Raw genomic sequence first — 10,221 nt, forward strand, 5'->3', positions numbered from 1 at the left:
ACCATTATAAATAATATTTTGTATAAGAAATCTCTTGCAGGTCCATACCTAAGATGCTTGAAGGATCCTGAAGCCATGGAAGTGCTTCAGGATATACACGAGGGGGATTGTGGTAACCATACCGGGGGCAGGTCATTATTCTCAAAGGTGTTGAGAACAGGATACTATTGGCCAACGATGAGGAAAGATGCTACGGAATATGCTCGAAGATGTGATGCATGTCAAAGACACAGTAACATACTACATCAACCAGCTGAACCACTATATCCACTAGCTTCCCCTTGGCCATTCATGAAATGGGGAATGGATATAGTGGGAAAGTTGCCTAAAGCTCCTGGAGGAAAAGTTTTTATGCTAGCAATGATCAACTATTTTTCTAAATGGGTTGAGGCTGAAGTAGTAGAGACCAAGAAGTAGTATCCTTCATAAAGAGAAGTATCCTGACCAGGTTTGGAGTACCAGCTGAGATAATCTGTGACAATGGTTCTCAGTTCATAAGCAAGAGGACCACTGACTTTTGCAAGAGTTGGGGGATCAAAATGATCACATCTACCCCGGTACATCCTCAAGCAAATGGGCAGGCAAAATCCTAAACAAGATAATAATCAACAACCTGAAAAAGAGACTAGGAGCTAAAAAAGGAAGATGGGCAGAAGAGCTACCCTTTGTTTTGTGGGCTGGTAGAACAACAATAAAGAGTGCAACTGGCCAAACCCCTTTCTCCTTAGTATTTGGAGCAGAAGCGGTGATCCCAACAGAAATGGTGATACCTACGGCAAGATCCAATCTCCAGGATCCTGGGCAAAATCCTGAAGCAATGTGCCAAGAATTAGATACTGTGGATGAAACAAGAGATGCAGCAAAGCTAAGGATGGCAACATATCAACAGAGGATATCCAGAGCATACAACAAGAATATAAGGACTAGAAGGTTCGAAGTCGGAGATTGGGTGTTAAGGAAAGCTTTTCAGAATACTACGAATCCTGCTGATGGAAAGTTGACTCCAAAGTGGGAAGGACCCTATGAGATTGAATTGGAATCCAGAAAAGGAGCATACCAGCTTAAGAATATGGAGGGGGATATACTACCAAGATCCTGGAATGCTATACATCTCAAAGCCTATTTCAAGTGAGTTTAGAATTTAATTTCTAACTCAAGATGGTATGAATTCTGTCTCTTTTAAATATAATTTATTTTATTTGAACCCAATACTAACTTAAGCATCGGAGGGGTGTTAGCCAAGCTAACACCCACCTTAGTTTAAGGTTGTTTTGCAGAATATGCTTCAGGATATAGCTCCAGGATACACACTCAGGATACTTCGAAAGATTAGAGGATTGGCCCCCTCTCTCACGTTTAAGGGATCCTGATCCCTTCAAAGGTTTAAAGGTATTCACCTTTCTCTCGAATTGGGTTTAAACACCCCGCCTGGAGCGCAAGTTATCCAGGGATAGTTCAAGGTGGCGGGACCAGTTCATGTAAAAGTGGCTGACAATTTCGTTACTGTTGGCTATACCCTGGATCCTTAAGGTATATGAGGATTGATCACCCTCTCTCGCGAAAGGGTATTTTCATACTCTCTAAGGTTTAAAGGTTTTCACCTTTCTAAGTCTTGGAGTTTATACACTCCCGCCTGTAGCGCACGAAAACAAGAGTGTTTTCACACTCTTCTAAGGTTTAAAGGTTTTCACCTTTCTAAGTTTTGGGGTTTCCACATCCCCGCCTGTAGCGCACGAAAATTTGGGATTTTCCCCAGGATACTAAGGGTTTATTCCCAGTATAATAAGGGTTTATCCCCAGTAAAACTAAAGTTTTTAACAAGATTTCAAAGATATGACAAGCTGTGATTACACACGTTCTTTGTGGATAAGAAGCTACGAAGTTTAATCACTAAGTGAAGAAATACTCAAGTATGTCATGCACTGATGCAATATCCTGCACAGATAGGGGACATCCATGCCAGGGACATTGCAAAGGATTCAAAGGTTAAGGTTGGAAATTATTGCCTAAGTGTTTCTGGTATGATTTATTTTTCACGTCTTGAAAACCTTATCTAAATGATCTAAGTTTTCTAAAAAGTCATATTCAACTAAGTTTTGTCTAACATTTAGAAGACGTTTCATCAGTATCCTGACCAAGATATTTGATCAGGATATTCAAAACATACTTTTCAAAATAAAAACATAATAAATAAGACTAAAAGGTCAATTTATTATTATCAGTCCAAAAGATTGTATTCTTGGTTTCGTCTCAAAAAGAGACCCATCCACCAAGAATACAACTAGTTTTAAAGCATATATACATAAACAGTTGAACGCTTCGTCCTGAAAACACAGGATCCCTCCACCTTCAACTGTCAAACTATTCTACTTGCAGGAAATTAAAATTGTTCTAAGTGCAGAACGATCAGATGATTTAGACCCTACAAAATACAGGTATCATTAAAGACAAACTAACCAGGATACAGGTTCAGTATATGTGTACGGGATACAAGATCCGGATACTTACCTTATTAGGGAAGGAGATCATGGGCTCGATGGATTCCATGAAGCCAAGGTCACCATAAGAGAAACCTTAGGCGGCAGCAGCAGAGGGCTTAGAGCTGATGGCAACATATGGCTCCTTTTTCACCAAGGCAGGCTTAGACAAGCTGTCAAGCTCCTCTAGATCAAAAGTAGCAGGGTCCTTGATGGAATCTGCGTAAAAGGGAGTAATTCTAATTTCATTACATGATACTATTATGAAGTAACCAAATCTATGCAAGAATATTTAAAACAGATATCCTTACCAGACATGTTGGAATGACTAAAAAATATATCCGTTGGAATCAGGATATCCAACAGTTATATTTTTGGGGACAATTGTTATGTGTGAAATTCTGAGCCCATATCCTGACTTTGTATCTTGATTTTTTATTAGTTGTATATGATCAGGATACCGGATCAGGATACGGGATCAAGATGCTGGATCAGGATACCAGGCCAGGATATTGGTAACATCCTGGGGCAGTATCCTGACTATTACTAATAATTTGCTTGTAAACGTTGGTTACAAGGGACTAACGTTCATGAGGACCAAGTTATCCTGAAGACCCGCTCAAATTAGTCAGGATAAGGACGTTGATGGCGGAAGAATAGCTCTTGTAACGGTCGTCATTGAAGAAAGGCATGTTTCATGGGAGCTAGTCAAAGATATTAATGTTCCAACGGTCATGGAGGCTTAAATCCCGGAATTATGGTTAATATGCGCGTGGAAAACGAGTAGAAGCAGCCCCCAACGTTCAGAATGGAATATTCCAAAGTATCCCGGAATAATAGGATAGTTTGTTAGTTTCTTTTACTATAAAAGGGATTGATCGGATCATAGGTAGACACAACTTTTTCCACACTTGCACTCGCATACTTTACTCTCTATCTTCTAGCAATCACTAAACACAAACACTTGTAATCAAATTTCATTGTAACACCTAGTTGACCCGCATCATATCCTGCACTGTATCCTGAAGTTGAAAGCAATAAGAAGAACAAGGCAGCTGCGATTGTCAGCTCCCGAGGTTTTATGCCGGAGATCTAGATTGATCAAGGGCTTTCCTCGTACATCTCATGTCAACCCCTTTACTTTTTGCTCATTGTTTGATCGTAGATACAGCTCAATAGCCTGAGCCGTATCCTGAATACTGTTTTTTTCTAAACAACTTAACCAACATATTTTCAACACACTTTTTAGCACACTACCTCACTTAACTAATTTGATCACTTAATTGCTTCGGTAATTTTTGACCAAAACAAATGGTATGTGCTATTTTTTGGCGTTTTATTTCATGAGATGGCGTTTTGGAATATAGAGGCCTGGTAGGTTTGATCCGTTTGATCAAGAGTAGTATAGGCTGGTTGGCATCGGCAGGGGGTCGCCCAGTGATCTATCAATCTGATTACTTTACAACACTCTTTTAGACCAAAAGATGGTGAAGAGAGGAAGATCTTCTATAGGGGAAAAGGCTTGCAAAGAATCTCCTGATTCAAGTCTTGGGCGAAGGGTGCTACTGCTTAAACTTGGGAAGTTTACTACTGGAAATTGGGAAGGGCTATAAGTAGGCCGTTTGCTATTGCTATAAGGGCTGCTCGCCTGTGGAGAAGTCAAAAGACTTTTTTACCCTTAATGAAGCGCGTCCACGTAATAAAATTGATGTTATTTACGAAAACGCCACCGTGCCAATCTAATCCATAGATTGTTTTGATCAGACGATTTATAAGCGTTCTCGCCATTCTCACACTTTCCGCCATTTTCTCTAAATCCTGACCCACAATATACATCCATCTATATCCTACTAAACACATATATTGGTTGTATTTTAATTCATTTGCCAATAATTCCAGAATTTCACACCACATCTTAATTAATGTTAGAGTAAATTACAAGTTTTTCTTTTTTCTATATACCAAATTTCAGGCGGTGTCCTTAGACGTTAAAATTGATGAGATTTGTACTTTATGTTTCAAAATCTTGCACGCTACGTCTTGTGAACTAGATAGCTTTTTTTGTTAAGTTAGGTCATGTGTGTCACATGAAGGTAGTTTAGTCTTTTCCCCTACCTTTTTTTTATTTCCCCTATGTGTGTGTGTATATATATATATAATTAAATCTAATTATTATTTTTTTATTATTAATAAATATATATACTACACACATGCTTGAAAAAAATCATAATCAAAAGTTACTTTCTTCATTGTCGCTGTGTTCCTTCTAGCCTTGTTCAATCGTTCAAACCTAGTGGACAATCTAATACCCTAACACCTACTACAAACGAGTACACGATATCTTCTCATCTGTAATCATTCATCCTGATTAACGAGCGATCGTGTGCTCGTCACACCAACATCTCATCTTCAATCATCTATTGGAACACAAAACCCCTTTACATCTCAAACAGCCGCCACGTGGGTTTGCGTGAAACCTCGAACCGCCGCCACTAGTCATTGTTGTTGCTGATACCCCGAACCAACGCTGGCGTGAAAAGAGTAGTGGATAGTGGTTGCAATGGTGGATGGGTTACAAGGGGGTGGTGGTGGTTGCGGCGGTGGATGGTATATTCATAGTGGTAGAGAGAGAGAGAGAGTGTGTGGTAGATGGTGGTTGCAGCCTTACATGGGGGATGGTGGTTGCGGTGGTGGATGGTGGTAAAGAGGGAGTGACAGAGACAGAGAGTTGTAGAGAGAGAGTGGTAGAGAAAGAGATATATAATTATAAAATAATAATAATAATATTTTTGTAAAAATATACTTTTTTTATTTTTTGAAATAATATTACAAAAATGGGTAAAAAGACTAAAATACCTTTGGGTGACCAAATTTAACAAGGAAAATTAACTTGGTTAGGGTCAAAGGACGTAACGTGCAAGGTTTTGAAACATAAAGTACAAACTTCATCAATTTTAAAGCCAAAGGACACCACCTGAAATTGAGTATATAGATAAAGAGCATAACTTGTAATTTACCTTAATCTATTATATATAATAAACAAAAAAAAATTGGGACACATGTCGCAATATTAGGGCTTCTTAGATTTGGTTTTGGCGGGAAAATGGATGGGTATTAAAATTGAACGCGGATCCCCGTTTTAATGTGATCCGACCCGTGTTATGACCCGGGTATATAAGTCATCTAAAAAAACTAAATTCCTGTCGCTCATTCTTTTCCTTCACTGCTTCACACGAAACCCTAGCCTCCTTCTTCCTTTGGCTTGAAGCTTCTACCGTAACGTTTGGAGGATTATATTCATGAATTGTAGTGATTTGGAAGCCAAAATTTCGTCAATTTAGTTTGAATTTTATCATCTGATGTAGATATCTATGGTTACGTGATTGTGTGAATTGCATCGTGATCGATTTATGGAGTTTGTTAGGTAATGGTTCCAACTACCATAGGTAATGGTTCGCATTTGTAAAGATCTCATCTATATCTTCAGTTACAGAAGCCATTGAATATTACAAATTTTTATATAACTTTGATACAGGTGAATGCAATACTATTGATGCTAAACATAGTTTTTGGAAGTGGAAGTCCTTTCCAGAATGTTGAACTTGGTATAATTTATTCAGCTAATTGATATATTTTTTTTCATGTATGTAGTTTTGCTATATTTGACACTAGAGGTGATAGTTACTTGATTTTTAGTTCCGATTCGGTACCGACATTTAGCTTTTTCGGTATGAAATTTAAGTTTATTATACAAAGATTTAACTAAAAGCAGGTGCAGATTCGTTGAGATGGTTGAATAACTACCAAACAAGCCATCTTAAGCAAGATCATTTTACTTTTAATTTTCTTTTTTGCAGCTTTCTTTTATGGTGTTGGGGAAGCAGTTATGTGTTAAAGAGAAGCAGTTAGATGTGAGATGCAAATGACACACGAAGAATGGAGCACTACCTAAGGTACATGATCATCTATCTCTTGCTAGTTCTTTATAACTTTCAAGTAAAAGGATTTCAATAACAAAGTTTGGTGGTTAGCGATTTTTTATATGATTTGGAAAGTAAACTTATCAAAGTTTGGTGGTTAACGATTTTATATATATGTTTTACTATGATAAAATTATTGAGAGTGAGTTTATTGAGAGTGGGTTCAGGTTAAAACAAATCACTTTTAGTATGAACCGAAAATTACGTTTTTCCTTTTAAGCAAATCTTTTTTCGACCCTTTTGAGATTAAATAGAACCCAGATCAACCTATCCATGTTGCTAACTCTCGGTGTTCGTTGCAGATGACAGTCACATCGACAAGTGGCTACAACGTTGATTAAGCAGTTCCATTTGTTAACCTTCTGGGGTAGCCCAGTTGGCCAGCCTCACCCAGCCTCTTCTTGAGGTCACCGGTTCGATTCCCGGCAATGCCCTAATGGGGTGTTGGGGCTCTTCACCGTGGGTAATCACCGTCAGGCAGCTATGGGGCTAAGCTAGCTTGCAGAGTTGCAATACTCCGGCGGATGGGAGGTCCGTGCAACTACCCCCCCTCCATTTGTTGAGTGGGTCTGGATAGGCCATAGCCCAGAACAATCGCGGAATCGCCTGCTGGAAGATTTACATTTACACGTGGCAACATATTTGGTATAGTAATTCTTCAAGGCGTCAACCTTTTCTTTCTGTATGGCGTGGCAATTGCAGGTTAGATTAAGGGCGGGATTAGGTGTAATCAATGTCGTTCTCAAGGATAACGTAGGTATGTAATATATTAATGACTATTTTTTAGAAATCTGTATATATGTACGCGATGTACTCATATTGTTTGCCCTAAATTCCTAATCGCTAATTGATAATTTTTGATACTGAATCGATTCACATAATTATTGGCAGCTACTGAGACATGGCCGATTTAGACGGGATGATATTTGTAGACACTTTTACAGGGTTGCTTTACCCGTTTCTACTTGCTTTGGTCAACTCAAGTTGGGTGTATGGAAACAAAGGTTGTACATGTGCATTTGTAGCTGTACATGTTTGACCCATATCATGAATTAGGTATAATGTAATATGGTATCTATTTAAATTGTTTATCAAGTATTGCTAAAGTTTGAAACACTTGATGAAAGGAACACTTTTAATGCACTTATGCAATGAAAGATGTATATTGTTAATTTGAGATTAATAAAAAATCATTAGCTGTGAAGCATGAGTAAGTTGGACACAATTCTGATCTCTTATTACCAAATTTTAGGGGGTCCCCTTGGATAAGCATAGCCAACGCGATCTTTATATAATAGGATTTCAGTTTGCAAGTTTTTGTTTTAAGGGTATTTGTGTCATCATTTTGTTTCTTAAACAATGTTTTCAAAACTAGATCGGACATCGAACCGGTAGCCTTACTGGTTCACTTGTCGGGTCGGACTGGTCGAACCGATAGGAGTGGATTTGAGATATCACAATAGTTAGTTAAAAATTTATAAATAAATATACAAGTTTTTATAATAAAAATATCCTTTAGTTTGATTATGATTTATCCAAACATATTAAAATCAATGGTTATTAGTAGTTTTTAATCTTAAAATAGTTTTTTTTGTATGTTTCATTTATAAAGCAAGTACTTTTGTATATTTGAGATTGTTTTCATTATAATAAAGATTAATCCTTCACCAATAAAAGGTGATATACATTATAAAATTCATATAAGCACCATAGATACAAGAATCCCATCTTAGTTAAGCTGGAAAATCTTACACTCTTTAGTTATTGGGGGTGATGATAATGTGGTACTAGCTCTATTTCACCACAGTAATTAGTGGATTTTGAAGCAAACGTAGGTCTGCCCATGTCTATACTTTCTTGCAGGAACATTGTGGTAATGGGTAATAATTTTGTTATTAACTTATATGTCTATGTTTCCTTGTGTATTGACAAATTGAATTAATCCCTAAGGAATCATTGAAGACAATAAAGGAAGCTTCAATCAAATGCTCCAAGATGGTAATTTTGCACACTTTTACTTTTAATATCTTTGATTAGGCTATGTGTTAAGAGTTTACAATTTACACTCTACGTCAATGTCACGTTGACATAAGCTCTCACTCACTTATTTTCACATTTGTGTGTTATGGTCTCACAATGTTTCACTACCTACTACCCATTAAAATAATATTTAAAATATATAAATTACATGTTTTGTAAGATTTTAAATTGCCTACTACTAATATAACTTTCTGCTTTGAGTCCTCCTTTTTGTACTTTGGTAATTTTTACTAAGTCATTGATGGTCATGGCATTTTTCACTTCCGGGGCGGCTTTTGGGCCGGCCAACCCGTGCTGTCATCCGAGGCCCAAATTTTCAAAGGGCCCGAAAGGTTTTTATAAGCTTTTATATATATACTAAATTATATATTTAATATATGCATCTACTTTTGACTGGACATTGTAAAAGCTATGATGACCGTCAAGCATTACGGTCGCGGGTCAGGGTCAGGGGCTACAACACTTGGGAAACCTTTTGCTCATCCTGCTACCGTGGGTTTGAGAGACAAAGTATACGAGTAAGTGAATTTTTTTTATTTTGTTTAATAAGGCTTTTATATTGAGGGAACAATTGAAAATAAGGTTTATTAATGGTGGTGATTGGTGCAGGCTGCTTAGACAAAATGCAACAAGATTCTTGCTGGATGATGTCTACAGAAACCCCGGCCCCCTTCAGTTTGAGGGGCCAGGTGCTGATTCCAAAGCTGTCAAGGCATTTGTTTGGTGATAATAATTTTGTGTACTTAATGTGTATAATTTGTGGTTGGTTAGGTTGGAAACAACAATCCACTTTTTTTAGTAATTTATGTAATATGTCATTTTATTTGCATTAATTTTATATATATACTTATTATTAATGTAATTTAATTTTTGCTGTCCGGGAAGCAATCTTGGGTGATAAAATTACTGGACCGTGTATGCATTTATGAATGACAGTATTTACTTAAGTTGTTATTGTTAACATAAATGAAGACATTTTTTTAATTTATTATTGTATTAACAATAACAATTATTCAATGTCGTGTAAAAGTTTAATGAGATAATATGTACATTTTAATAAAAATACATGTTTATTAACTAATAAAATTAAACTACCCGGGAAGCAATCCCGGGTGATAACCTAGTGTTATATAATCATTATTAAGGCCCGTAAATATTATGTGGACATGTGTCACTATTTGGTTGGTTCAAGATTGGTGTTCAACTAATTTTCACTTTGGGGTTTAAAAGGCGTGATTTCAACTTTTGGGGGCCTAAATAATATGCCTTACACTTTAGGTAACAAGGCATCTTCTAATTGGTTGGGCTTTTCTATATAGTCGTATAAGTTATAGAAACAACAAAAAACAATAACTTTTTTTTTAAAAAAAAAAACTTTAATAAAAAATCAAACAATCATCTAGGTAATTTATTCAAAATTTTCCCTTTTATGAAAATAGACCTGAAAAAAGTAATACAACTCATCATTGATTGTGGTCTTTAGGTAAAATATGGCTTGTCCGGTTGAACATGGCTTTTCCTGCTTTCACTTGCCACTTATAGATCGTTTCGTTAACGTAATTCCTCAAGAGAATAGCGCTTTCACCATTGAGTACATCCCAAATATCATGTCCTTGAAGATAGAACATCATGCTTTCACTTGCCACTTATAGATCGTTTCGTTAACGTGATTCCTCAAGAGAATAGCGCTTTCACCATTGAGTACATCCCAAATATCATGTCCT

General features: G+C 36.9%; 1 long non-coding RNA gene across 2 annotated transcripts; it reads left to right on the forward strand.

The window, feature by feature from the left end:
• The first annotated feature begins 5,692 nt into the window (after window positions 1–5,692).
• LOC110917204 lies at window positions 5,693–9,330 on the forward strand. 2 transcript variants are annotated; one of them, XR_002580420.1, is made up of 7 exons: window positions 5,693–5,923; window positions 6,013–6,082; window positions 6,335–6,430; window positions 6,760–7,214; window positions 7,349–8,455; window positions 8,907–9,015; window positions 9,107–9,330. It is a non-coding gene; the product is annotated as an uncharacterized LOC110917204 (long non-coding RNA). The 2 variants fall into 2 exon arrangements; XR_004884948.1 differs by having other exon boundaries at window positions 5,693–5,901.
• Window positions 9,331–10,221: the final 891 nt, after the last annotated feature.

Source organism: Helianthus annuus, chromosome 16 (assembly GCF_002127325.2).
Source record: "Helianthus annuus cultivar XRQ/B chromosome 16, HanXRQr2.0-SUNRISE, whole genome shotgun sequence".
NCBI lineage: Eukaryota > Viridiplantae > Streptophyta > Magnoliopsida > Asterales > Asteraceae > Helianthus > Helianthus annuus.